The 26,522-nt window shown below is 48.0% G+C and overlaps 1 protein-coding gene across 2 annotated transcripts in view; it reads left to right on the forward strand.

The window, feature by feature from the left end:
- Window positions 1–2,039: 2,039 nt before the first annotated feature.
- The window catches only part of APBB1IP (amyloid beta precursor protein binding family B member 1 interacting protein), a 107,782-nt gene continuing 83,299 nt past the window's right edge, over window positions 2,040–26,522 (forward strand). The window contains exon 1 of one of the 2 annotated variants that reach the window (XM_074984891.1): window positions 2,040–2,096. The gene's annotated coding sequence lies outside the window, so the exon portion shown is untranslated. Of the gene's footprint in view, window positions 2,097–25,239; window positions 25,267–26,522 lie in introns of those variants that run through there. The other variant, XM_074984892.1, reaches the window with a different exon arrangement.

Genomic DNA, 26,522 nt, shown 5'->3' on the forward strand with positions numbered 1-26,522 from the left:
GGCTTCTGCCTGCATTTTCGCCTAAGAGTAAATTTGATGACATAAGGGGCTTTTATTTAAATGTTTGGGATATAGTTTTATAAAGTTTTATGTTTAAAGGTGATCAGAAGTAACTAGTGCCCTCTAAGCACCGCCTCTAAACTCTCCTCTCAAACTTCCTCCTGTTAGCAAATGCCCTGGTCACTTATTAGCAGGGTTTATAAACCTCTGGCCTTCCTGATAGTCCCTCCCTCTGGCTCTGATTGGCTCCTTCTGGCTCTGCCTACTGCTTGACCAATGAACAGGGAGTTTAATTAAGGCTCACTTCTTCCAAGTGCCAGCCTGAGTGCACAGCAATTCAAACAAACAAACAGCTCAGCACTCAAAACTCCAAACAAATAGACAAGCTCAAGCCCTGAACCCTGAAACAAACACCCACACACTCCAGACAGCCACTTACCCCAAGGTGATGTAAATTGCCCCCTCCTTCACCAGGAGAGCTCCTCTCAGAACTCAAAAGCTACAGTACAGGAGAAAGGGCATTCTACGAACCTATGTTAACGAGAGAGGATCAAAAAGTAGAGGGTCAAACAAGAGAGAGAAAAGAGGACAAGAAAGGTGGGTCATAGAGGAAAGGAACCAGCTTGGGGGAGAGAATGGGGGATGAATCTGTCAGCACCCTGTAGGAACAGTGAAGGTTGCTGTCACAGGGTCACAAATAACTCCCTCCTCTCCCCCATGTGGGAGGTGTATTAGGGATGCAAGGTAGGGGCTGTCTTTTCATCCCAGATACCTTCGGATTACTTAATAAGGAGTGGGAGGAGGCTCTGGGGCAGTTAAAAGAGCAGTCCCCAGTGTTTAATTTGTGTGGCACTGTTGTGCAAAGGAGTGCAGCTTGCCTCCAGGCCTGTTCCCTATCCGCCCCAGCCTAGGCTGAGCTTGCAGCTGATGCTTTGTTTGCTGGCAATACACCTCCTCCACTTCCGGGCATTTCCGTCCTGTGCACGTTCACAGTGTGAGGGCGCCCAGCACCAGAGCGCCAGAGCAGGAGGCTCTCAAGCTCTCACTTCCTTGGGTAATTTACAGTGACGATAAGTGGTAGATGTGTGCGGTCAGCAGGAAATCCCAGTAAGCAAAGAGCCATGGGAAACCTCTCTCTGTGGGTGCCTCACACACTGCCAACACAGGGATCTGGCAGCAAGGGTGAAATAAGCCCCAGCAAAGATAAAAGTGCCTATATCTCCCACCCAAAGCGGCACAAGCAGCAGACAGTCCCCTGCCACTAGGGCAGAGAGAGGGAGGGGACTGGAGGGAGAGGCCTGGCTCTGGGGGCTGTAAGTGCAGACTGCAGGCTGTGTAAGGAGTCCGGCTCTCCCAGGATCCAGGTTGCTTGGCAGAGCGGCTCCTCAAGAGTCCCTGTCTGCAGTATTTGGGATGCGAGGTGTGGGCTGTCTTTTCATCCCGGACACGGAGGGATTACTTGATCAACAGGGGGAGGAGGGTCTGGGGCAGTTAGAAGAGGAGTCCCCAGTGTTTAATTTGTGCCCGAGCTAAGCTCTGGCATCTCTAGGGTTGGCAGTTCATAGCCCCAGCACCTATGACCCGCATCCCTGAGGATGGTAAAAATCTGTCTTGAGCCCTGATGCCTCTTTCATTAGAAATTAATTACTAGCAGTTTCCCTCTCCCCTGGGCCTGGGAGTTCCTTTCAGTGCGGGGCGGGGCGGGGGTCCCCCACTACGGGATTTGGGGTGGCTAAGAACCAGTAGATTTTGTGGGAGACTTTACAGGGAGCTTGGAAATGCGGGTCCAGGCTCCCTTTCCTCCAGGGGAGGGGTCAGGGCAGCAACTTCTTTCCCCAGCATTTGGGGTCCCCTGTAGTATGTCCCTGCCCCCGGGTGTGGGGGAGGGTGGCTGTGCCTGGGGCGGGTCCCTCTCCCCAGCGTGTGTGTGTAGGGAGGGGATTCACCCGCGGCAGGCAACTTATAGGCCACGAGCACTTCCTCCCCGAGAGCACAGCGGCGTGCCTCGGGGGTGGCTGCACGGTCCCAGCCCGCTCGCTGCCAGCCTCGCCTTCGCCAGCCCGGGCAGTCGGACCCGTCGGGGAAACGCCAGCAAGGTGAGCGGCGCGGGCTGCAGTGCTGGGCTGCAAGGGCGCCTGATGCCGCACCTGCGCGGGGAGGAAGGTCTTTCCCGGTAGGGAGCCCTGCTGGAGGCGCGGAGCTGTCGGGAGCAGCGGGCGGGGTCTGCCCCGGTGGTCCTGCACTGGAGGCGGGGGGGCGGAGCGGGACCGGCAGCCCCCTGCCCGCCGGCAGTGGGAAGGGGCTAGCGCGCGCCTCTGTCTCCGCGGGCCCTCGCGCCACCTCTGCCCAGCTTCCCGCCGCGGAAGTTGCAGCAAGCGCTGTTCCGACAGGCTGAAGCCCCCGGCCCGGCCTGGCCCCGCCTCGCCTCTCAGCTCGCCGCCGGGAGGGGGAGCGCGGGGGGGGGGTTCGCCCCGATCGGGCTCGGGGCGGGAAACACGTGGCACTCGCTGTCCGAGAGCGCAGTCGGGACCCGGTGACGGCCGCCCGTGTGTCTCCCCCAACGCTCTGCCCTGGGGTGGCCCCGGGGAGCTAATGCTGTGACTCCGCCCTGTATGCGGCGCTTCTGAGAGCCCCTGAGTCAAAGGCCTCGGGCACAGCCTAGCGCGGTGGTGCCCTGGCCCCTTTCTGGCTTCCGGCCCTTGCTGCAACCTGCATGGTAAATATAACGGGCTCCAGTCCTGCTCCCTGAGGTACGAACCTCCGCCTGACTCAAACAAGTGATCTTCATAAAGTCAGCAGGGCACTGAGCGAACAAAGGCGCCTCTAGAATAAGAGTTGGGCCTCATTGTGGCAAATGGCTCTGTGGTTTCCTCCTTAGGGGAGCATATTTTCAATGTTCCTCCTTTGATAGGGGAGAGTCAGACCCAGTGGGATCCTAAAATCGCACCTGGGGTGCTGATGAAACTGAAGGACATGCAATGTGCTGCAGGTGGTGTTTACAAGAAATGCAGGGTAGTTTAGATAAGTGCTTTCCACTAAACACATCAGAATGGAGTACAGTGCGCCAGAGAAGATGGGTCTTTGCCCACAACAGCTTATGCTCCGTAACATCTGTTAGTCTGTAAAGTGCCACAGGACTTTTTGTTAAAGAAGAAAAACAGGCTTATTTTAAATGCAAGGTGAGGAACCATCACTGTCAGTATTAGGTGGATTTAGGAATAAACTTTGGATTTTTTCCTGGATGCCACAAATCCCAATGAGTAGGGCACTACCAAATTCCTGGTCACGAAAAATGTGACACAGACATGGACAGTGGGTGACGCTCCTCCTCCCCTGCTCACAGAAGCAGCTAGTTCCTGGTCGGTCCATCTCTTCCACCCAGGACTCTGACTCTCCTTCTTCCCCCTTCTCCCTGAGTCCAGGTAGCTACTCCCCACAGCCACCAGCCCTCCTCCAGCACCAGAGCACTGGGTTGGCTGTTTGGCCTGGCCTTCCACCCTCCCCTGAGCATTGGGTGAAGTGTGATGACACAGAGTGCTGGCTATCCTCTCAGCACCAGAAAGCATGGGACCCCCAGCCGTGGGTGGGAAGGTGGTATGCAGACTCTCCCCCACAACTCTGGAACAGTGGATGGCATGTGTCCTCCAGACCAAGCATGGACAGGGCCATATGGGGCTGTGAGCCTTCCCATCTGGTAGATGCACCGTCCATGGTCATGGGCCATGAAATCTGGTCTTCTCCTGTTCTTTTTGTGCTTTTACCGTATACCCCTGGTTCTCAATTGGGGGTCCATGAACCCTTTCAGGAAGTCCGTAGGACCCCATGGCTGAACCCTGGTGGGCCTTGTGGGCTTGAAGCTGGGAGCGGTGCCAGACTCAAGCCAGCAGCCTGCACCTCCAAGTCGGGAGACACACAATACTGTAGCCAGAATCCTCAGCACCTCCCCACAAAGCTAGGAGCCATGTAGGTCTGAAACTATGAGCTTTGGCACTACCTTCAGGCAGAAGCCCTGAAACCACTGGCTGATGTGGGGCACCCCCCCCCAAACTGAAGTGCCTTACCCAGAGTGGGGCAGTCAGAAGGCAGTTCCACCCCCATATCCCTCAGTGGTCCACTGACCCAGCCTTCTGACCAAGTCTTAGGCAGGAAGCTCAGCATCTGCTCCTCTGGCTGGTGGTGCCTTGGAGAAGGCAGTTGTGGCATTGTCCCATCTGCTGCTGGTGCCAAGGATTGGAACTGGTCAGCTCCCAGCCCCCTTTAACTGCTCACACAGCCAGTAAGAGCCACCTGGGTCAAGGGACCCAGCTCTGGGACAGTAGAGCCCTTGGGAAGCAGCCATCCCAGGAGGAGTCTCTCCCTGGCACACAGCTCCTAGCTGTCCTTTTCCCTGCACCCTGAGCTACACCCCTAGCCACCTCTTCCCTACACCCTGTGCTACCCCACTCGGCATGTGCAGAACATAACTACCACCAGCCTGCAACCCATCTCCAGGCTTTACCCAACATTTTGAGCTGAGTCCATCCTTTCAGTTACATTTCTTGGTTGCAGCACCCACGCACCCCTCCACAGCCCAGTCAGGCTGGGTGGCCTGCTGAGGTGAATTAGGGGCTGAATGTGACACTCCCTCCCTGGCTTTTGCCATTCTGTGCTGGGTCGAGCCTTGTTGGCCCCTGCCTCTCCCTGCCCCAGTCAAACTATGCCTATGCCCAAGGGTTTTTATAGTATGTTGGATGGGTGTGGAGCTCAGTAAGAGAAGGTAGAGGACCCCTGCCCTGCACCTTTGTGCTGGTGCTGATGGTGACAGCTCAGCCTTCAAAGTTGGCTCCAAGTCAGCAGCTGCTGTTTTCCTGCTGCCCAGCTCTGAAGGCAATGCCACATAGATCCACAATGCAGAAGTAAGGTTAGCAGTACTGTAGTACTGCAGCCCCCCGAACAATGACTTTGTCACTTCCCCACTTCTTTTTGGGTCAGGACCCCCTGCAATTACAGCACTATGAATTTCAGATTTAAACAGCTGCAACTGTGAAACAGCATTTGAAAAATCCTATGACTGTAAGATGGACCATGAATTTGATCGGACCATACCGATGAGTTAATTACTTGTGGCTTTCACTGGGGCCTTTATTCATGTAATGTTGCATTCAGCTTGGGACATCTGAAATGATTGTATGTCTATGATTCTATGTATCTCTGTCTGCAGAGCTGGGAGTATGTCTTTTTCTGTGCTTGCAAAACACAGAATCATAAAACTGGAAAGAACCTCACAACGTCATCAAGTCCAGTCCCCTGCACTCACGGCAGGACCAAGCACCTATATGATCCCTATCAGGTGTTTGTCTAACTTGCTCCTAAAAATCTCCAATGATGGAGTTTCCACAATTCAGTTCATTCAGTCTTCCCTCATAGATCTTGTCTTCTAGGACTTCAGTCATTTTTGTCATCCTTTGGACTTTTAAAAATTGGTTTACATCTTTCCTGAAATGTGGTTCCCTGAAGTGGACACAATGCTGCACTTGAGGACTAATCAGTACAGAATAGAGTAGAAAAATTACTTCTTATGTCCTGTGTACAACAATCCTGTTAATACATCCCAGAATGCGGGGGGGAGAGGGAGTAGGGTTTGTTTGGTTTTTGTTTTATGCAATAGTGTTATGTTGGTGACTCATATTCAGCTTGCAATCTATTATGACCACTAAATGCCTTTCTGCATTGGTCCACCCTAGATAGTCATTTCCCATTTTGTATCTGAGCAACTGATTGTTCCTTTGTAAGTGAAATAATTAGCATTTATCCTTACTGAATATCATCCTGTTTACCTCAGACCATTTCTCCAATTTGTCTTGATCATTATAAACCATAAACCTATAAATTATAAATTATAAACCTATCCTGCAAAGTAATTGCAGCCTCTCACATCTGCAGACTTTATAATCGTACTCTCTATGCCATTATCTAAATAAATAATATAGCTCTTGAACAGAACTGGACCCAGAACTAGTGAAATTCCACTGGTTATGCCCATCCAGCATGACTGTGATCCATTGATAACTACTCTCTGGGAAGAGTTATCCAACCTGTTATGCATCCAACTTTCAGTAGTTTCATCTGGGTCAGGGGTCTGCAACCAAAATAGTTAGAAGAGACATTTTTTTCAAATTCACTTACAAATCAGTAGTTCAAGAGCCACAGTGCATGTGAATACAAGACAATCCTTAATAAATAACATCAAACTGTACTTTTTGTAACCCCTCTTATAAGAACAGTGCACACACAATGATTTGTATCAGTTAGAAAGTTCGTTACTTTCACCCCTGGGTTGGAGAGCAAATGAGGACAAGGAAAATGCTGTGCCTGGGGATAGGCACTTAAGCAGGAAGGAGCAATGTTTGCATCAACCCTCCATGGCCCACGCCCCTCCCCCATTCCCAGGATCTATCCCCCTCAGCCCCCAAACCTGCCCCCATCTCCAGGCTTTGCCCACCTCAGCCCCCAAATCCACCCCTCTATACCCAACTTTACACCCTATCCCACAAACCCTCCCCCCATCCCCAGACTTAAACCCTGTTAGCCCCAAACCTGCCCCCTATCCCCAGGATTGACCTATCTCAGCCCCAAACTGGCCCCTGGGACTAGCTCATCCGTGGCCCTGGCATTTTTAATTGTTAACCAGTCAGATACGGCAGGATGGAGGGGCAGCAGGGAAGACGAGGCAGGAGAGTAGAGTGTCCCAGGGAGTGAAAGCCTCTAACTCCTGGTCTGCTGCAGCCAGCGGGGCGCGAGTCAGGCCACCTCCGGGTAGGAAGGGGTCACAGTGCACAGGGGGTGGGCAGAGCTGGCTACCTGGGGCCTTGGCCATTCTAATTTTGCAGCTACATGCTTCCATTGTTTATATTTGTCTTTTGTAGTCTGACTTAGTTTCCACTTTTTGTAGTACAGTACTCCTTTTTGATAATTGAAAATCTGCTGCTTTAAGCTAGGGTAGTCTTGCTATACTTCCTATCTTTCCTTTCCTTTCAATTGTTTGCTCTTGTGCCTTTAATAATATCTCTTTGAAAAACCACTACCTTCAGTTGTTTTTCCTCCTGAACTAGCTTCCCATGGCATCTTACCTAACAACTCTCTGGGTCTGCTGAAGTCTGCCATCTTGAAATCCATTGTCTTTAATTTGTTGTTCTCCCTCCTACCATTCCTTTGAATGATGAACTCTGTCATTTCATGATCACTTTCACCCAAACTGCCTTCCACTTTCAAATTCTCAAGCAGTACCTTCTATTTGTCAAAATCAAATCTAGAACAGTCTGTGTGTCGTCCTCCCCCCGCCCCCACTAGCTTTCTTTGCCTACTGAAATAAAAAAATAATCCCAATAATTTGTTGGATCATTTGAGCCATGCTATGTTATTTTCCCAACAGATGTTTGGGTACTTGAAGTCCCCCATCACCATCAAGTCCTGTGTTTTGGATGATTTTCCTGGTTAGGTGGTCTATAGTAGACCCCTACCATGATATCATCCTTTTTCTTTTACTACTTTTATCTTTACCCACGGACCCTTAGCTGGTTCGTCTCCCATGTCCATCTCAACCTCAGTCAAAGTGTATACATTTTTAATATCTAAAACAATGCCTCCTCCCTTTTTTACCTGCTTGTCCTTCCTGAGCAAGCTGTACCTCTTCTATACCAGTATTCTAGTCATGCATATTCTCCCACCAACTCCTTGTGATATCACCTGTGTCACAGTTGTGCTTATTTACTAGCATTACAAATTCTTCCTGCTTATTCCCCATACTACTTGCATTCGTTTACAGACAAGAAATGTAGCAATCTAAGTGAACAGTAATGCATATAGGTTAAGAGAATTCACAGAACTATAATAATAATTCATCTTTACTTCTCTGGAAAAACATTTAGGGCCAAGTTCTCACTTTCCTAATGCAAGGTAGTTATATTTAAGGCAGTGTAACAAAGCAAGGCAAGCAGATTTGATCTGGATTAAAAATAATGTATTAGTGTAATAATAATAAGAAGAAGACTATCAATTTTAATTTGAGTTATTACATTTGGTATTATAGGAACTCGGCTTTCATAGTTAAAGGTTCTGTTCTCCTCTGCTTAGCATAAGTAACTCCATTCAAATTAATTTCCATTAATATGTATTAAGCATGCTTCTTGGAGAGTTCTCTTTCTGTGGGCTAGATTCTGCAGTCTCCATTGAGGAAATATTAGCATTAAATGTAGTTAGGCATTTAACTCCGGACAACTAGTTATTCCTTATTTGCACAACTTTCAGGCTTGTTATCATTGTTCATTTAATTCCAAACTCAGATATCATCTTGGACATGTAATACCTCTGAGTCTACTACTTTTTCAGTACTTTTGGATTAGGGTTTTCCCTCCTGGTTTTGGTTCCTTCTTCAAATTCCCCCAAATCTTTGTGTTCAGTTAAAGATGTTCATTTTTAGCAAATCCCAGTTTCATGTACAAATCCACTAATGACCAACTTAATGGTGTTTCACGACTCATATTGCTTCAGTATTGTGACATCATCTTTATAAGAATGTCCTAATGTTTTAGTAGAATGGGATTGACCCTTAAAGTCACTACTAGTTGTTCCAATCTAATTTTTGCCCCAATGTCATAGCTGTAAAATATATCCCATCATCCTCATGAAGTGTCAAATTAGAAATGCCTTTTTTTATTTAAGTATTTGACATATCTTATTTATTGGCTATGCAGAGTTGTGTCCTATTATAGCAAAAATCGTACAGTAAAGCCTTGATTCAGTGGATCCCAATTTAGCGGACTTCAGGAACAACAGACATCTGCCAGCGTCCGCCTCCCGCGAAAGAAAGTAAATGCGGGTGATTCACCAGAGCCGCCCCTGAGTCTGTCACCACTGTGGCTGGAGGAGCTGATGGAGCAGCTGGGGCTCCTGCTACAACTGGAGCTGCTGGAGCAGCTTGAGGAGCTGCTGGAGTAGCAGAGGGCGCTGCTGTGGCTGAAGGAACCATGTGCTCCTCCCACCAGAGGTGGGGTGTGTATGCGGGCAGGCAGCACTTGCATACATGCCCCTCCCATGGTGGGAGGAGCACATGGTGGCTCCAGTGGCGGCTGCCCTGGCTGCTCTAGCAACAGCGGTGGCCCCTCCGACTATGGTTTTGGCAAGTTGCCAGCATTTATTTCGGGGGTTGGCTGGGGGAGCAGTAAACCCTCACATGTAATGGACTTTTGGCATTACCAGACACCCCTCCTTCCTATTAGTCCATTAAATTGAATGTTCATTTTACATAGGTCTTTGGTGCATAGGCCATCTTTTTGATCTGGTTTGTATAGCACCTAGCACAATGGGGTCCTGATCCGTAACTAGGGGTTTTAAGCACAAATAATAACACAGTCATCTGTACTCCCAACCTGGTGTGGCCTAAATATGTGCAAGTACTACTTTGTTTATGGTGAGGATGGGATTCAAACCTGGCATAAATGGGCACAGTTGATTGAATTCAATGGGAATTCAATTGAACCTGCTATCCCAGAGCTCCATCTGCTCTGTAGCATTTCCTACATGAACCTCATTGTATTACAGTTGTGTGAAATGTAGGGCAGCACAAGACAATTACAGTGGCACAATAGAAATTGCTGTGTGCCCTACCATACCATTCTGTTTTAAAGGAAAATTACGTCCTTTGTTTCATGATTTCACATTTCTTCTGTTTGTTTCATTTCTTTTAATTGAAATGGCTCTTATTACCCTATAAGATGCATATTAGAAGTTAGTATTTAGTACAGGTTGAAACTCTAGTCCGGCACCCTTAGGACCTGACCAGTGCTGGATGAGAGAATTTGGTGGACTGCAGAAGGTCTATTGTCTAGCAGCAAAACCCACACTTCCATTGGGCTCTTAGAAGATATTTAGGGGTAAATTACAGCTAAATAACAGCACAGAACACTGAGAACCTGGACTGGTGGCTGTAAACAAACTTTATGGGACTACGAGAAACTTGGCCTCATCCACGATAAGTGGCTGTCTGGCTAACTAAAATTAATTCAGATTATGGGTGTTGACAGAAGAGAGAGTTCTGGATTAGAGAGGTTCAACCTGTAGAACTGCCTTAACTTCACACTAATGGCTGGGAGCTGTCAGGGACTGGATTTTGTTAGTGAGCTCAGAAGTAAAATAAACAAAGAAAAAGCAAGGATAACACATGACAACCTATTTTCCAGATCTGAAGAAGTGGGTCTGCCCAAGAAACCTCACCACCTAATAAATTATTTTGTTAGTCTTTAAAGTCTTACAGGGCTGCTTTTTTTCTTTTAAAAACATAACAATCTGTACTTTTAAAGTGATTTGTCAATTACTGTTTTGCTTTTAATTAGTGGCAATGCTTCGTGGTATTTTGTAGAATGTTACTATACCATATGCTGATTAATTTAACAGAGGATTATTTCACCTTCACATCAATTTTGTGCTGATTTAGGTCCACTGAATTAACTGGAGATATTCCTGGTTCATGCCATTTAGGCACAGATGTTTGTTTTTAATGTGATGAAATCTTGGTAATATGAGACTCCACTATGGAGATTTCACACTGGGAGATCTACCCAAAGATGAAGGATAAAATATAACCTTCAGCATGCAGAAATTTAGCTATACTCAGAAATAATACTGTTATATTATTGAGCTATACTGTAATAATGTCTCTCACTTTCAAAATAAAGTTAACCATAATGTATTTTAAGAGTATTGTAATTGCAAAATACTAATCCTTTAAAATTATTTGCTTAAATTGAGGCAGATTGTCCAGCCAAGTATTCACTTTAGTGAGCATTTTGTCATTTGAGTACTTCCACTGTGGTCAGTGGGACTACTTGTGTAAGCGTTTACTGGCATGGTGGTAATTCTGTTGAACTGTGTCTGGCCCACGGCCGATTATGGCCCACCACTGTGCGCCTGGGTGGCCACACATGAGAGAATGAAAGGCTGCTCTCCTAATTACTGGAGCAGCTCAGGTGTGGGGAAAATTTGGGATGTGTAGAGCTGTAGCAGCCAAAGCTGGGAATATCCCCCACTTCAGGGCTGTGGCTGTCCTGGAGAGATGGCCCTCCTTCCTATCCCCAGATCTGTGCCTGCTGTGGCAGTGGAAGGGCACACCCCTCTCCTTCCTATCTGCAGCTCTGTGGCTGCCATGGCAGGGGGAGAGACACCCCCTCCTTCCCAGCCTCAGTTCAGAAACTGCTGTGGCATGGGAGAGACATTTGAAAAGATCATTAAGTGGTCCACTGAGACCTGCATCAACTTTCAAGTTGTCTGTGAAAAACATCGTCTGTGACCCACTGACATAGGGACTGGAAGTTGTGACTTCTAGTGCTCTGCCCATCCCCTTTATTCATGGACCCCAAGCAGTCTCCTCAGTCCAGAATTTTAAAATTAGATACAGGAAGTCTCCAACTTGCTAACAGGTTGTGTTCCAAAAGTTCATTTGTAAGTTGATTGTTAATAACTCTGAATGCATTTTGCCATAGAAGCAATGTAATAAATGCTAGTTAAAGTCCTAGGCTAGCCCACAAAGCCTATTTAACCCCTAACGTAGCTGAAATACTGTATATTTGCCATGAAAATAGTGGAAATAGTTTCTTATTTAACCCTGAATGCTTGTGCTTGGGGAAAGGCAGGTTTAATTAGAGGAGGAAGAGGAAGTAGATGGAGATTCTGAAGGGGACTTCTGGGTGTCCTCCAGTTGCCACTCAGTGCCCTGTGGCTCTGTGCCAGCTCCTGCACCCAGCTCCTGCTAACCAGGAAGCGGCAAGTGGCACAAGCGTGGGCTGAAGGACGCTGGAGGAGCAGGGGCTGGCGGTGCAGCTGGTGGCTGGAGAGAAGCGAAATCAGTGATTCTCTGCAGCTACTGGTTGCATGACCTAGCCTGGCTCCTCCAGTCTTCCAGACAGTACATGTGTTGCTTGCCACCACCTGTGCCTCTTGCCTGCTACCCTGAGGTTGCAGATGAGCTTTTGTTTGTGTTTGCAGACGTTTGTAACTTGGGGAGTGCCTGTAACCAGTGCATCTTCAACTGATGGAAGGCGACAGGAGGCTGGTAATGGGGCACCAAGCCTTCCATCTCTGGATTGCTTCTGAAAGCTCAGCCTGCCTCAGTAGCAACTGAAAGGTTACCAACCTTGTGGCAGTTGAGTGAAGTTATTTTGATGGACTCAGTTCGGTTCCAGCGTCCCAGCATTGCAAAGAGCCTTCATCATGATTGTTACCCTTGTCACCCCCCCGAAACAAGGTTGATGGATGATTACACATTGACTAAGCTACTCTCTAACCTTACAGCTGTGCACTCCCCAGCTCCTGGAGGGAACATTAGCAGACCAGCATGAAGCTCCTCTGGGTGCTAGTGCTGTAGCTGACCTGTGATTAGTGGTCTCCAGAGCTGAGAAGCAAGCAGCTGTCACAAGTACAAAATGTGCGTGCAACTTTTAAAACTAAGGGCTTTTTACGGTTATTTTTGAGGAAACAAAGGTGCAAAGTTATTTTTGAACCTGTTTGATTCTCACTCTATGTGCAAATACATTGTCAGTAGCCAGAGGCTTATCATAGTTTCAAGAGGTGAAATTTACTGTATCTGGCCATCTCTGGACTGCACACCTCTTTCAAGTCCCCCTAGAGAAGGGGTGGCAGACACTACAGGGTTCTGGTAGGAGCAGACTTTCTGCTGTCACCCTGAACCCAAGTTTATGCTGTGCAGACAGCAGGGTAGAATGCAACCCCACCTATTTAAAGTAGTGTTTTTGACCTCTACTACTTTCTGACTCAAAGTGGTTAGTGTTTAACAGCTGAATATTGTACATGAATTTGGAGGCTGCTTTTACAGAGAGTAAACATACAACTCCTCCCTTGTATAGCTTCTAGTAGAAACTGATCGTGACTAACAGCTTCTAGATCATAATAAGAAAGGGTTTCTGGGCAAGATAAAAAGCAAGAGGAATGGATGAAACCTGTTCCTTCCCCAGAACAGTTAATATGACTTGCTTAATTGAAGGATCATAGTGTGAAGCCAGTGGAAAAGGGTGGGTAAGGAGAAGCAGGGCATGTGGTGTATAGAAGCTTGAGAGATGCTCTTTGGATTTGGAATAAAGGGTGTATGGAGCAGAGCACAGTTGCTTGAGGTCAGGGTATAAACCAGTGGTGAGTGTTAGAACAGTGCTCATAAAGTAATCTAATTACAGAAAGGTGCATGTTATTTCCTTAGCAGCTAGGCAGTGCCAGAGCAGAGACTGCAGTGGTGCCCGGAAAGCAGAGCAGATTTTTTTAATTATTAGCTTCTCCCTCCATTCCATAAGGATGCAGTAGCAGCATTGGCCTGTCTGAATGTTGATGTAATTATCGTTGTGTGGCTCTATGGCAGAGGTCAGCAACCTTTCCAAGGCGAAGTGCAAAAATTTGACCTTTTGACCCCTATGTACAGGACAAGTGCTGGCGATACTTTTAAAAGTCACTAATAGTCATACTTACAACAGCTTCATTAATAAATAAAGATGCAGAGCTTTATTGTTTATGTCATGGTTGGTAGCATCAGCTGGTTTTTTGTTAATACACAGGCACCACGACTTTGAGCAAGCTCCCAGCTGCATGGGGGTAGAGGTGTGCGGCTGAGCTCCTGTCTTGCGTGACGATGAAAATCAGCTCGTGTGCCATTCCTGGCACCCATACTGGCGGGGTTGCTAACTCCTGCTCGAAGATGAAACAGATGAACAGCTTTCTTTCTCACTTGAGACAGGAGTCAGAACACATAGCTTTCAGAAATAGACCCATCAGAACAGACAATATTCTGAGTTTTTGATCAAGTGTAGCATCTGGGAGGCCAGGGCTCAGGGAGGCAATGCCTGTGGAGATAAGCCATCACTATAAACAAGTAAGCGTGTGCATGACGAATGGGTCTTGATATAGAACACACCCATAACTGCAGCAGCTACATTTTGGTTTCATAGTTTGCTGCCGGAAGGGAAGCTAGTAATGGTGATAACTCAGCACCAGTAGAGTACAGGCAGGAGAGTCAGTGGGTTTCAGGTAGATGAGTTGTACGTATGCACTCAGCACCAAAGTTAGGGTACATATAATCCCACATTCAATTATGTGGATCATGTCTTTACATGAGCTTAGGCAGAGCCTTCCCAGTGTATCTCAGCCTGCCTGCCACTGCCACATAATTGTTTGATCTTTCCTGAACAATCTTTCAATTCTCTTCTATCTCTGGTAGCAGGGAAGGGAGGAGAGATGGGGGAAGAGAGGTGAGAAAGAGGCTTGGTGTCCTCTTCCTCTGGAAGGGCCCCACTCAGAAAGGGAAAATGCTGTATGGAAAGTCATGTGGTCCTCAAAATTTTCTCTATGTACTCCCCAGAGTGGTTTGCAGCTCTTCAGAGGTTGGGTAACTAGGCAGTTATTCCTGGGGATGGGATGTCTTTGTATGTGGTGATTCTAAGGTTCCTCACAGCAGCACAGCTCCCGTTACTAGCCATTGCCTAAATCCCAGCCGTAGCTATTCAGTACCCCATTTCCCTGATGGTGTGAATAGCCTGTTCCGGGGAGATAAAACCAGACATGAACGGTTACCCAGTCCCTGCTAACTAGAATTAGATCCCTGCAGGGACACAAAATTTGTATCTGCAGCTGCATCCATCACTGTAAAAAATGATCCACGGATCTCTGCATCCACATCCTACAGATACGGGTATCTGTGGACATAAAGCAGTAGCTGAAAATTTGCAGGGTTCTAGATACAGAATTTGTATCCTCATTGGTATCTGCAAAAATGAGCTGCAGCTATTTGCAGGGCTCTAGACCAAACTGCCAAGCGTGCTAGTGGGGCTCAGGTGAGGGCCATGTGCGGACAGAGCTTCCCTGACTGCCACCAGCCAGCATTTACAGTTCCAGCCCTGCCAGGGGGAACAGCAGTACATGGTATCACCTCCCCAACTCATCGCCAGCCAGATTAACTTAGGGGCTTCAGTGGCTGTAACCCAGGGCCTTGGGCTAAAGGGATCCCTGGCAAAAACAACCTGAATTCTTAGTAGCCTGAAGATCTTTTTCTTGCATGCGCCTTATCTTGGGGTCCTAGGATAGGTCAGCTCATGGAGCCACATGCCCCTCCACCCCACCCCACCCACCCCTCAGGCCACAGCCTGAGACATGCCTGCAGCTTCTGAGAACCTGCCTCAGCCCTGCTGCACCACCAAACAGATGCTGGCCAAGTTCAGCACCCTGCACTCCAACCCCCAGCTGTGAGCCCCTGCCTGCACCCTGAGTCCTGCCTAGACCAGTGTTCCCTCTAATTTTTTTCCACGTGTGAGCAAAATAAATTTTTCAGTGTGCACCAAGACATGGGTGGATGTGCACCACCAATAGAAACACATGCTACCAGCTGTGAGTGCTCAGCTAATGAGCTGAGCGGCACCTGAATCTCTCCTGGGTGGCTGCCCAAGTGCTCAGCTTACAGGGAACACTGCCCTAGACCCCACACCCCTACCCCAGCCTCCTGCTCTGAGTCCCTTCCTGCATTCCAAGCTCCTCATCCCCACTTGCACTCTAGAGCCCTCATCTCCAGGCAGAAGCCTCACCACCTCCTGAACCCCAACTCTGTGCCTCAGCCTGGAGCTCCCTCCTGCACTATGAACCCCTCATTATTGGCCCCACTCTGGAGTGCAGAGGAGCCCTGAGCCTCCCCTTCTCTCCTGCTTGTGATTGTTCTGTTTTAAATTGGGAAAGAAACTTCTGTACAGAGGCCCCACCAAATCTGATAGCCCCAGGCCCATGGAAGAGTTCAGCTGGTCCTCAGAAGCGACCAGGGCACAGATTGCAGGGGGTGCACTAGCCAAGTGCCCCTGTCCTGCCTTGCCCCCTCCTGTTCTGGCCATGCTCCACCACAGTGCCACCCATACCCCTTCCCTCCCATCCCTGCTCCACCCCTTCCCCACTCCTGTTCTGCTGTACCGCACCACTTCCAGTGGGTGTGGAGGAAGTTCCCTGGAGTGGCGTGGCCTAGGAGTAACACTCTCAGGCCACACTGCTGCAGGGGAGCGGTGGGACTGCCGCCATACCCATCAGAAGTAGAGCTCACGGTGAGTGTGGGGGGGTAGCAAAGAGGGGGTGCATGTGTCCCCCTTGCGCACACCCACACGTCACCTATGCTGGCTCTGGTGGAGCGTTATTTATTTCCATTTAGTTTAACATTGGCATTGAACCCCATATGAAGTAACACACACTTACTAAATGTTCTTTGGATTTGTGTTCTCCTTTTCTGTATTTTAATGCTTTCTGCATTGTCTATTGGTGTCTTTTCCTCCATCTTTGCTCAGTTTGTCTCTTTTGTTAAGGACCATCCAGTTACAGAAGGTAAATTATTGTTTTGTGGCATAAACTAGCTACTAACAACCTGTCATTAGGAGTTATTTGCTTTATAAGCAGATGGTTCTATAATTGTCCATTACAGGGTTATGCTAGTATCTAGTACTCGTCAGATGCTGGATATGACCAATGGTTTATCTAATCTGGTGTCTTGTCTCCAGCTGTGACCAGTACTAGAGACTATTATTTCTGTCTCTCCTCTCCTATCTTTGGTGGTCACGCGATAACGAGTAGGATGTCTTCGTATTTGACTCTGAAGGCTAAAAACAAGCCCTCCACGACCTTGAACATGGACCTCTACGCGGATGACAATGTGGTTGCTGCTCTTTCTCCCACAGCTCTTCAGACCGTCTTAAGTGCCTTTGCTGAAGCATACAAACATCTTGGTCTCACACTGAACATCAAAAAGACCAAAGTGCTGGACTAACCTTCACTGACGGGACAATCCCAAGTGCCTTCTGTTGAAGTCAAGGGAGAACTGCTGGAAAATGTGGAGACACAACAGAGACAACATAAACACAGGCAACATAAAAGCGTCATGTGAAGGCACTTGGATAATATCATCCACGCTGCCTAAGGGGAATCCTAAATATCTCTTGGGAGGATAGGCACACAAACACTAGTGTTCTGGAGGAGTCGAACATGACCAGCATTGAAGCCATTGTCATTCAGCAACAACTTCTTTAGACTGCTCATGTGGGTTGGTTGTCTGATCAGCGTCTCCCAAAACAGATTCTGTTTTTCAAGTTGGAGGGAGGACAGTGGAGCATTGGGGGTCAGAAGCAATATAAAGACATGCTGAAGGCACACATGGAAAAAGTGCAGCATCAGTGTCGACACTTGGGAGAATCTTGCCCCAGACCATCCCCAGTGGAGAACAATAATCCGTGAGGGAATGGCGCAATTTGAGAGGTCCCACCACAGTGCAGACAAGGAGAGGCAGAGAAAAAGAAAAGAGCGTCATAAACTGCCTCACTCTCCATCAACAGCTACCAACATCTGCCCCTTCTGTGATAAGATCTGCAGCTCCAGAACTGGGCTGACCAGCCATCAATGGACTCACAAATAAGAGGGTGACATGAAGATGACCCACTCATTATTCAGTGACCGCCAAAGAGAGGAGAGAGAGAGAAGGAATAGTAGCTAGTACTGGTCACAGTTGGAGACAATACACCAGATTAGATAAACCATTGGTCGGATCCAGCATGGCAATTCCTGTTTATAATTCTTTTGTACAGTAACTTTTTTCAGCCCTTTTTTAGTTTATATTCTCCTTGCTCCTTTTCCTTTTAGTTTGTCACCATCCTCTTTTTCTGACTTGCTGATCCCCAGATTCCTCCCCTCAGTCTCTCTCTCCCCTTCCCTCCACCCCAGTCCCTCTCTTTTCTCTTCCCTGCTGTTTGAGTAATCCACTCATATTAGTCAACAAAACCAAACCAAGATAACTCTTCAAATCTTTGTGGCAGGTATACAACATGGTTTCCACATCAGAAGATATTGAGGGTGCTCAGTAAGACAAGGGAACTTGGAGGGAAAACAAGTAGTAAACCCAGTTTAGTCAACACTAAAGTGTGAAGTACCTAAAAACACAAAGGAAAAATTTGAAGAAATTCAGTGTCACAGATTACTGACTAATGCAAATTTTCGGGGACATTATAGCTACGTCTACACGTGAAGCCTACATCGAAGTAGCTTATTTCGATGTAGCGACATCTAAATAGGCTATTTCGATGAATAACGTCTACACGTCCTCCAGGGCTGGCAATGTCGACGTTCAACATCGATGTTGCGCAGCACCACATTGAAATAGGCGCTGCGAGGGAACATCTACATGCCAAAGTAGCACACATCGAAATAAGGGTGCCAGGCACAGCTGCAGACAGGGTCACAGGGCGGACTCAACAGCAAGCCGCTCCCTTAAAGGGCCCCTCCCAGACACAGTTGCACTAAACAACACAAGATCCACAGAGCCGACAACTGGTTGCAGACCCTGTGCATGCAGCATGGATCCCCAGCTGCAGCAGCAGCAGCCAGAAGCCCTGGGCTAAGGGCTGCTGCACACGGTGACCATAGAGCCCTGCAGGGGCTGGAGAGAGAGCATCTCTCAACCCCTCAGCTGATGGCCACCATGGTGGACCCCACTATTTTGATGTTGCGGGATGCGAATCGTCTACACGTGCCCTACTTCGACGTTCAACTTGGAAGTAGGACGCTATTCCCATCCCCTCATGGGGTTAGCGGCTTCGACATCTCACCGCCTAACGTCGATGTTAACATCGAAATAGCGCCCAACACGTGTAGCCGTGACGGGCGCTATTTCGAAGTTAGTGCCGCTACTTCGAAGTAGCGTGCACGTGTAGACACGGCTTATAGGGGCTCTTTGGCATACTTGGCTTAATCTAATTCTTGACTTCCCACCCCCCTGCCCCTCTGCCCTCTGATTTGCTCACCTTGATAATTTTTTTCTGATTTGTCAACTTTGATTACTGTTTTTGGTTCTCTATGCCTTAAATATTGAGTCTGTTCTGGTCTGGCTATGGTCTGAAGAAGTGGGTCTGTCCCACGAAAGCTCACCTAATAAACTATTTTGTTAGTCTTGAAAGTGCTACTTGACTGCTTTTTTGTTTTGATAGTGTATAAACTAGCACGGCTCCCTCTCTGCTACTAGATTACTGACTGGTTGCTATCAGTCCTTTGCTATTTTGAGCTGTAGAGAGGGAAACCAAATAATTCTGAATTTAATTCTATGCAGACTTATACCTTCTGTAGTCATGTCCACTTGTGGTTGACAAATAATGGTAAAATAATGCCAAAACCTCAGTCTCCACTCGCTCACTGAAATAAGAGTGGTAGTTCTGCACTCAAGCTCATGCTCAAAACTTTTCTGTTAGTCTATAAGGTGCCACAGGACCCTTCGTTGGTGTTACAGATCCAGACTAACATGGCTACCCCTCTGATACTTAATAATCCTGTGATCTCCCTATTGCCCTGCTTTGGGCTGGCCCCTTTGAGAGATATTGTTCTCCTTTTTGAAATCTATATGGTATAGAGCAAAGGTGCACAAAGCAGGGAGCTTTTGGGGGTGTGAAATTTCATAAGGGGTCGCAGCACGATTAGCTGCTGGGTGTCAGGCTCATCCATCTCATTAAAAATTATTAAATATGTTACTGTGTTTATGTTTGTGTGTTCACATTGATATGCTGATTAATAAAGTTTTTACATTCTGCATCTTTATTTTCTTACACGTGTCGAAAGGTAGTGCACATACTCCATTGTTTTGGATTATATTAGACGGGTTGGGAGGGTCCTTGCTAGTGGCAGAGATGAAAAGTAGGGTCTGATGTAAAAAGTTTGCTCACCCCTGGTTTAGAGCAAAAAAAGCACACAAAAAACAGAGGAGACAAGATGTCATGGTCTGTGATGCATTTTTCATAGCTGTGAATTTGGTAGGACTCTAACCACAGGGACTGGGATGATGCAGGCCTGCAGGGTGTTAGTCAAAGTCTCTCCTGGAATGTTCATAAAGGATTGTGATTCAAGTGCTTTTGGAACTATAGATGACAAGCTTATTCATAGCCCATGTTGACCTAAACTAGTGACACTCAGTTCTCATCGGCTCAGGAAGTAAATTACCCAAAAGAGCCACAGTAGCGTGAATCTATTGTTTCGTTTACTATAGCACTATGCATTTGTATTTAAGCAGTAACACAGGGGAAATATTGTTATATTTATTTTTTCTCACAGCAAAATGACTGTGACACACTTTAGCTCAAAATAGCACTCTGAAAGCCCCATATCATTTGTTGTTACGTGGTTCTGATGTTTCATACAAAGCATGCCATGTAAGATATCTGCTGAACTCCATTATTCTGTCCAAATATGTATATCATTAATGTGTATGAAATTAAGAAACCTTGCTACTGAAGTGTGTTGCAAATTAGAGAGTCTCTGCTGCTAACTATTCCCAGGAAGATGACCATTAATCATCAGGGGAGTTGTAATCCATAAAGTTACAATTCAATCAGAGTTGTGCAGGCACCACATCAGGAGGTCTGCTCAGTTCTCTGACTAAGGCCAAGTCTACACTGGCAAGTTACAGAGCAAATAATCATTCCCCAGTCCCAAAGACATCACTCCCAAGGTGCCCACATGGCAAGGCTCTTCGTGCGAATTAACTCCACAGTTGCTGCACTCTCAGTAAGTCACCTTGACAAGAGGCGTAGAGCTTGCTACGCAGCCACTACAGTGCTGAGGTACCCTTGTGAACACTTCAGTTGTTTCTGTTACCCGTGCCGCAATGCCTATTGTCACTTCTTAGGTCATCTGTTTGAACTCTACTGCTCTGCTCTCAGGTTACCAACCTCAGACCTGCCCTTGGAATTCCTTTGGAATTTTGAAAGTCCCCTTCCTGTTTGCCCAGTGATGTGTGGAATGCTGTCTGTGTATCGTTCCAGGTGACCATGTCTGCTCCATGCGCCAGGCAGACCTGGCTTGGAGCAATGCACAGGTGCTGGACCTCATCAGCATTTGGAGACAGGAGACTATCCAATCCCAGCTCTCCTCCAAATGTAGGAATTATAATATCAAGGTGCATGACCCATAGGGGTCAGGAGTGGGGGACACTGCAGTGCAGGGTTCGAATTAACAAGCTTTGGAACATATATCATGAGGTGCAGGAAGCAAACAGCAGCACAGGTGCTGTGACCATGATCTGCTGGTTCTACAAAGAGTGGGATGAGATATTTGAGGATGACCCCAGACCCTTGTGGATACTTAAAGACTCACGGGCCATCTCAGAGTGGACCAAGCCAGGAAGAGGAAATCACAGAAGAAGTTGTTGAGGGAGAGCAGGTCCCAGACCCGGAGGATGTTTTGGCATCCACGGATTCATGTAGTCAGACACTATTTTCTGCTGTGGAGGAGGTGACCCAGGGGCAGCAGCTGGAGCTTGGAGAAGTACGAACAGGAGAGAATGAGCTGGGTAAGTGGCTTTGATCTCTGGAAGTGCTGAGGCGAGTTGCTGGGAGCCGGAGGGTTGCAGAGAGCAGGCTTGTGTCTGTGTGGTGCTGCTACCGACATGGGCCCACTCAAAGGGTGAACAGGGTGTTGATGGAATCTCTCACTTCGTTGTAATCGGCCTCACAGATCTCTGTGAAAGTGTCATGCACATGCTGGGCAATCTGCCTCTGCAGGTTTCTTGGCTGTGTGTTCTCTGTCCAGCTGTGCCATGCTGCATGTGCCCTATGTTTGTTTTCAATAAATGAAATTCTTGTGTTTCAAAGCAGTCTGTCTTCCATTGCATGAAAACAACCAAGCATATGCCAGCAAAGCAAAAGTCACTTCAGCCATAGGTGATGCATGGGGGGGCAGGGACACAAGGGCTGCGTCTACACGTGCACGCTACTTCGAAGTAGCGGCAGTAACTTCGAAATAGCGCCCGTCACGTCTACACGTGTTGGGCGCTATTTCGAAGTTGAAATCGACGTTAGGCAGCGAGACGTCGAAGTCGCTAACCCCATGAGGGGATGGGAATAGCGCCCTACTTCGACGTTCAACATCGAAGTAGGGACGTGTAGACGATCCGCGTCCCGCAACATCGAAATAGCGGGGTTCTCCATGGCGGCCGTCAGCTGGGGGGTTGAGAGATACTCTCTCTCCAGCCCTTGCGGGGCTCTGTGGTCACCGTGGGCAGCAGCCCTTAGCCCAGGGCTTCTGGCTGCTGCTGCTGCAGCTGGGGGTCCGTGCTGCATATACAGGGTCTGCAACTAGTTGTTGGCTCTGTGTATCTTGCACTGTTTAATGAAAGTGTGTCTGGGAGGGGCCCTTTAAGGGAGCGACTTGCTGTTGAGTCCGCCCCGTGACCCTGTCTGCAGCTGTGCCTGGCTCCCTTATTTCGATGTGTGCTACTTTGCTGTGTAGACGTTCCCTCGCTGTGCCTATTTCGATGTTGGGCTGAGCAACGTCGAAGTTGAACATCGACGTTGCCAGCCCTGGAGGACGTGTAGACGTTATTCATCGAAATAGACTATTTCGATGTCGCAACATCGAAATAAGCTATTTCGAAGTTGGGTGCACGTGTAGACGTAGCCAAGGAGTCACATGCTCCAACACTGGGGGCAGGAGCGGACCAGCCAGCCAGAAGCCAGCATGGGCGGTGGGGAGGAGTGGGGGGCTGATACCCACAACACACTGGTGCCCCCCCCACTCACATCTGTGGTAGGATTAAGCAGAGCAACAGCCCCAGCTCACCACGCTCCTCCAGCTGCATTGCTCTGGAGAGGTGAGGGACTGCTTCGCACTCACCTGTGGGAAGTGGAGCGGGCAGGGGAGCAAAGGAAGCTGGGGCTGTTGCTCCCCTTGCTCTGCGCAGGTAGCGGGGTGTGACGGGGAGACCCCTTCTGCCAGTGCTGGTGCTTGGCCTCACTAGTCCCCTGGGCTGTATCACTTAAGGGTGGGGTTCAGGTGGTAGAGGGCTAGAAGAACCAGAGCAAGGGCAGAGAGAGGGCAAAGCGTGGGTGGGAAGAGGTGGGGTCTGGGGTTGAGGGGGTTGTCCCAACCCTCCCCAGGCAGGTGGGGTCAAATGTGTGGTGGCCCCCCGGCCCCCTCACCAGTGATCTCTGACTTTAGCACTGAGTGAATCATACAGATCAATAGCATTAACCCTCAAGCAAAGCAGTCAATGCACTCCCATATTTGGCAACAAATATTACTGATTTTTAGCATCAAATTGATCCTTATGGCTTCATGCTGTGCCCGTCTAATAGCCCTGGACTCATGCTGTTCAAACTCAGCCTCCAGGCACTGTGCTTCAGTGGTCCAGCCCTGATTCAAGCTTTCCCCATTCTCTTCACAAATCTTATGGAGGGTACAGCACACAACTATAATCCTAGGGGTGTTATCATCAGCCAGCTCCAGCTTCCCATACAAACATCACCACTAGGCCTCTATATGGCTGAAAGCACATTCCACAGGCATTCTGCACCTTCTTGGCCTTTTATTGAACCACTTCATGCTCCTCTTAAGGCTCCCAAAGTATGGATGCATGGCATTAAGGGGTAAGCACGATCTCCCAGGGTCACTATGGTGATTTTTCTAGTTTGGGAAGAAAGTCACCACTTGCAGCTTCCTGAATAGGCTAGTGTTCCAAAAGCTGTGTGTGTGCCATGCACCTTTCTGGACCAGTCTCTGTTAATTTCTGTGAAAGGCCCACAAGGATTCAAAAGTGCCTGGTACCCTTTCCAATTAATGGGCTAGGAGGTTGGTGTGCAAGAGATGGTCCACCTTCTCAGCCTCAGCTACATGACTGCTGTGGGAGGGCAGAAACCCCTACCTATATTAAAAATTTACTGGTGTGCTTTTATTTGTAGAACAAAAAAGTATTATTTATTGAGGTTTTTTGATATAGCACTTTTATCCAAAGCACTTTACAGTAGTTAACTAACAATACCAATATTGGGAGAGACCATTAAGTGGTCCACTGAGACCCTCAGCAATTTCCAAGTGGTTCACAACCAAGAGAAGTTTGAGAACCACTGAACTAGACCGTTATCCTGTCTCTAACAGTGGCCTCAACCAGATGCTTCAGAGATAATCCACCCCATGAAGACCTCACAATAATCTGTAATAGTTTGGTTTAACACCTGACCCATCCAGTTGCATACTCTTTCCAATGTTTGCTAGCATTAACTCTTGCTGTCTGCGCAAAGGTCCAACCTCTCTATGAATCTGGCTAAGTTCTTGGAGTGAATGACATCCTGTGGCAGGGAGATCCACAGTGTCATCAGGTAGTGTGTGAACCTGTATTTCCTTTTGTCAGGTCTGAGTTTTTCACCTTTAAGTTAAATTGGCTATTCCCTTGCTTTTTGTCTTATTGGCTACATCTACACTAGCCCCAAACTTCGAAATGGCCATGCAAATGGCCATTTCGAAGTTTACTAACGAAGCGCTGAAATGCATATTCAGTGCTTCATTAGCATGCGGGCAGCCGCAGCACTTTGAAATTGATGCACCTCACCACCGCGCAGCTCACCCCGAGGGGGCTCCTTTTCGAAAGGACCCCGCCTACTTCGAAGTCCCCTTATTCCCATCAGCTCATGGGAATAAGGGGACTTCGAAGTAGGCGGAGTCCTTTCGAAAAGGAGCCCCGTTGGGATGAGCCATGCAGCGGTAAGGCGCGTCAATTTTGACGTGCCGCAGCCGCCCGTATGCTAATGAGGCGCTGAATGTGCATTTCAGCGCTTCATTAGTAAACTTCAAAATGGCCATTTGCGTGGCCATTTCGAAGTTTGGGGCTAGTGTAGACATGGCCATTATGACATTAGGGTTATCTATTCTCCTATCTACCTTCTCCAGCCCATTCATAACTTGATGCCTTTTTATTATCTTTTGTGGGTCCTATCTGCACTGCAGTTATGGGGTGTGGTTGCAGCTCATGTAGACATAACCGAACTAGCTTTAGCCTAGCTATCTTGGGCACCACCACAGTGAGAACCTAAGGTGGTGAACATTTCAGCGTGGAATGTATGACCCCACCCAGAACTCTGAGTGATCTCTCATATGGCTAGCCCACACCAAAGCCCATGCTGCTGCAGCTTCTTGGCTACAGGGGACCAAGCTAGCATAATGCAAGCGAGCTCAGGGATAGCTACACACTCGGCTGTCACACTCTGCGATTGCAGTGCAGACATATCCTCATTTATCCCCTCTCTCTGAAAAACCGTCCCAGTCTTTTCAAGATGACTTCACATGAACGTGTTTCCATGTCCTCAGTCATTCTCATCACCCTCCTCTGAATCACCTCCAGTTCTGCAGTGTGCTGTCTGAGGTCAGGGGAGCAGCACAGCACCCAGTAGCCTAGAAGTGGGTGAGCCAGTGAGTTCTGGAATTGGACTGTAGCTGTTAACTAATGTATTTTCTTTCTTCCCTTGTTTTATTTTCCAGAGTTTCTGGTAGTACTATTTTCCTATTGCATCTGTCTCATATATGTCTAGACATGTTTGAGCTGCCAGTGCTCACCCCCTTCCACCTTCTGCCTGTTTACTTTTGCTATGCTTTCTTCCCATGTATAAGAATAGAAAAATAGAAAAGACGTGAAAGGTCATTTTGCCCATCTACATCCCAATACATAGTCTAAACAAGGGCTGCGTCCTGTCTAGTAACGTGCCCTACAGATGTGCAGATATGTGAATTGTCCTCTAAACACAAACTCTTAGTGAGCCCCTCACCCATCACAATACAGTTGAGAAGCACTTCCACTTTCCCCTCCTCCAGGCTGCAACTTGCCCAACAGTGTCTTCCTGAGGGTTGGTTTTTGCCAGAGAGAGAGCTCTGCACATTAGGTAATTCTGAGCACTATGTCCTATCTATTCCAGGTAAACTAGAGGTGGGACAACATCCATCCCCCTAACACCACTGTCACCCAATGCGGCACCACTCTGCCTCAGTTATTAGCCCAGTCAGTGCCTCTCTGCCCATGGAGCCCACCTCTGCAGCAAAGCCTCTATAATATGCTAAGAATGGGGAGAAAACCACGCATGGCTGACACACTCCCCCTTGAGGGGAGTGAAATCGGTGCACAAAGGATCGCCTACACACATGAAACTTGGTGGCATGAGCTAGCCCTGCATTTGGAAAATGTACTGATGAGATCTACACCAGGAGTCAGCAGCCTTTCCGAGGCAGAGTGCCGAAATTTGACCTTTTGACCTCTAGCTACAGTCTGAGTGCTGGTTATACTTTTAAAAGTCACTGATAGCTACTTACAAAGGCTTTGCTAATAAATATATTAGGGTGCAGAGCTTTACTGTTTAGGGGGTGGTTGGCAGCGTTAGCTGGTCTTTTGTTAAGCCACAGGCAGCATGGCATTGAGCAAGCTCCCGACTGCATGGGGGTGGAGGGGCAGGGCTGAGCTCCTGCCTCATGGCTGATGAAAATGGGCCCGCGTGCCACTCTTGGCACCCGTGTCGGGGGTTGCTGACCCCTCATCTAAACTTTCCATTGCACAGTAACAGCAACGAAGGGTCCTGTGGCACCTTATAGATTAACAGAAAAGTTTTGAGCATGAGCTTTCGTGAGCACAGACTCACTTCATCAGATGCATCTGGTGAAGTGAGTCTGTGCTCACGAAA

Source organism: Carettochelys insculpta, chromosome 2 (assembly GCF_033958435.1).
Source record: "Carettochelys insculpta isolate YL-2023 chromosome 2, ASM3395843v1, whole genome shotgun sequence".
In the NCBI taxonomy this organism is placed as follows: Eukaryota; Metazoa; Chordata; order Testudines; family Carettochelyidae; genus Carettochelys; species Carettochelys insculpta.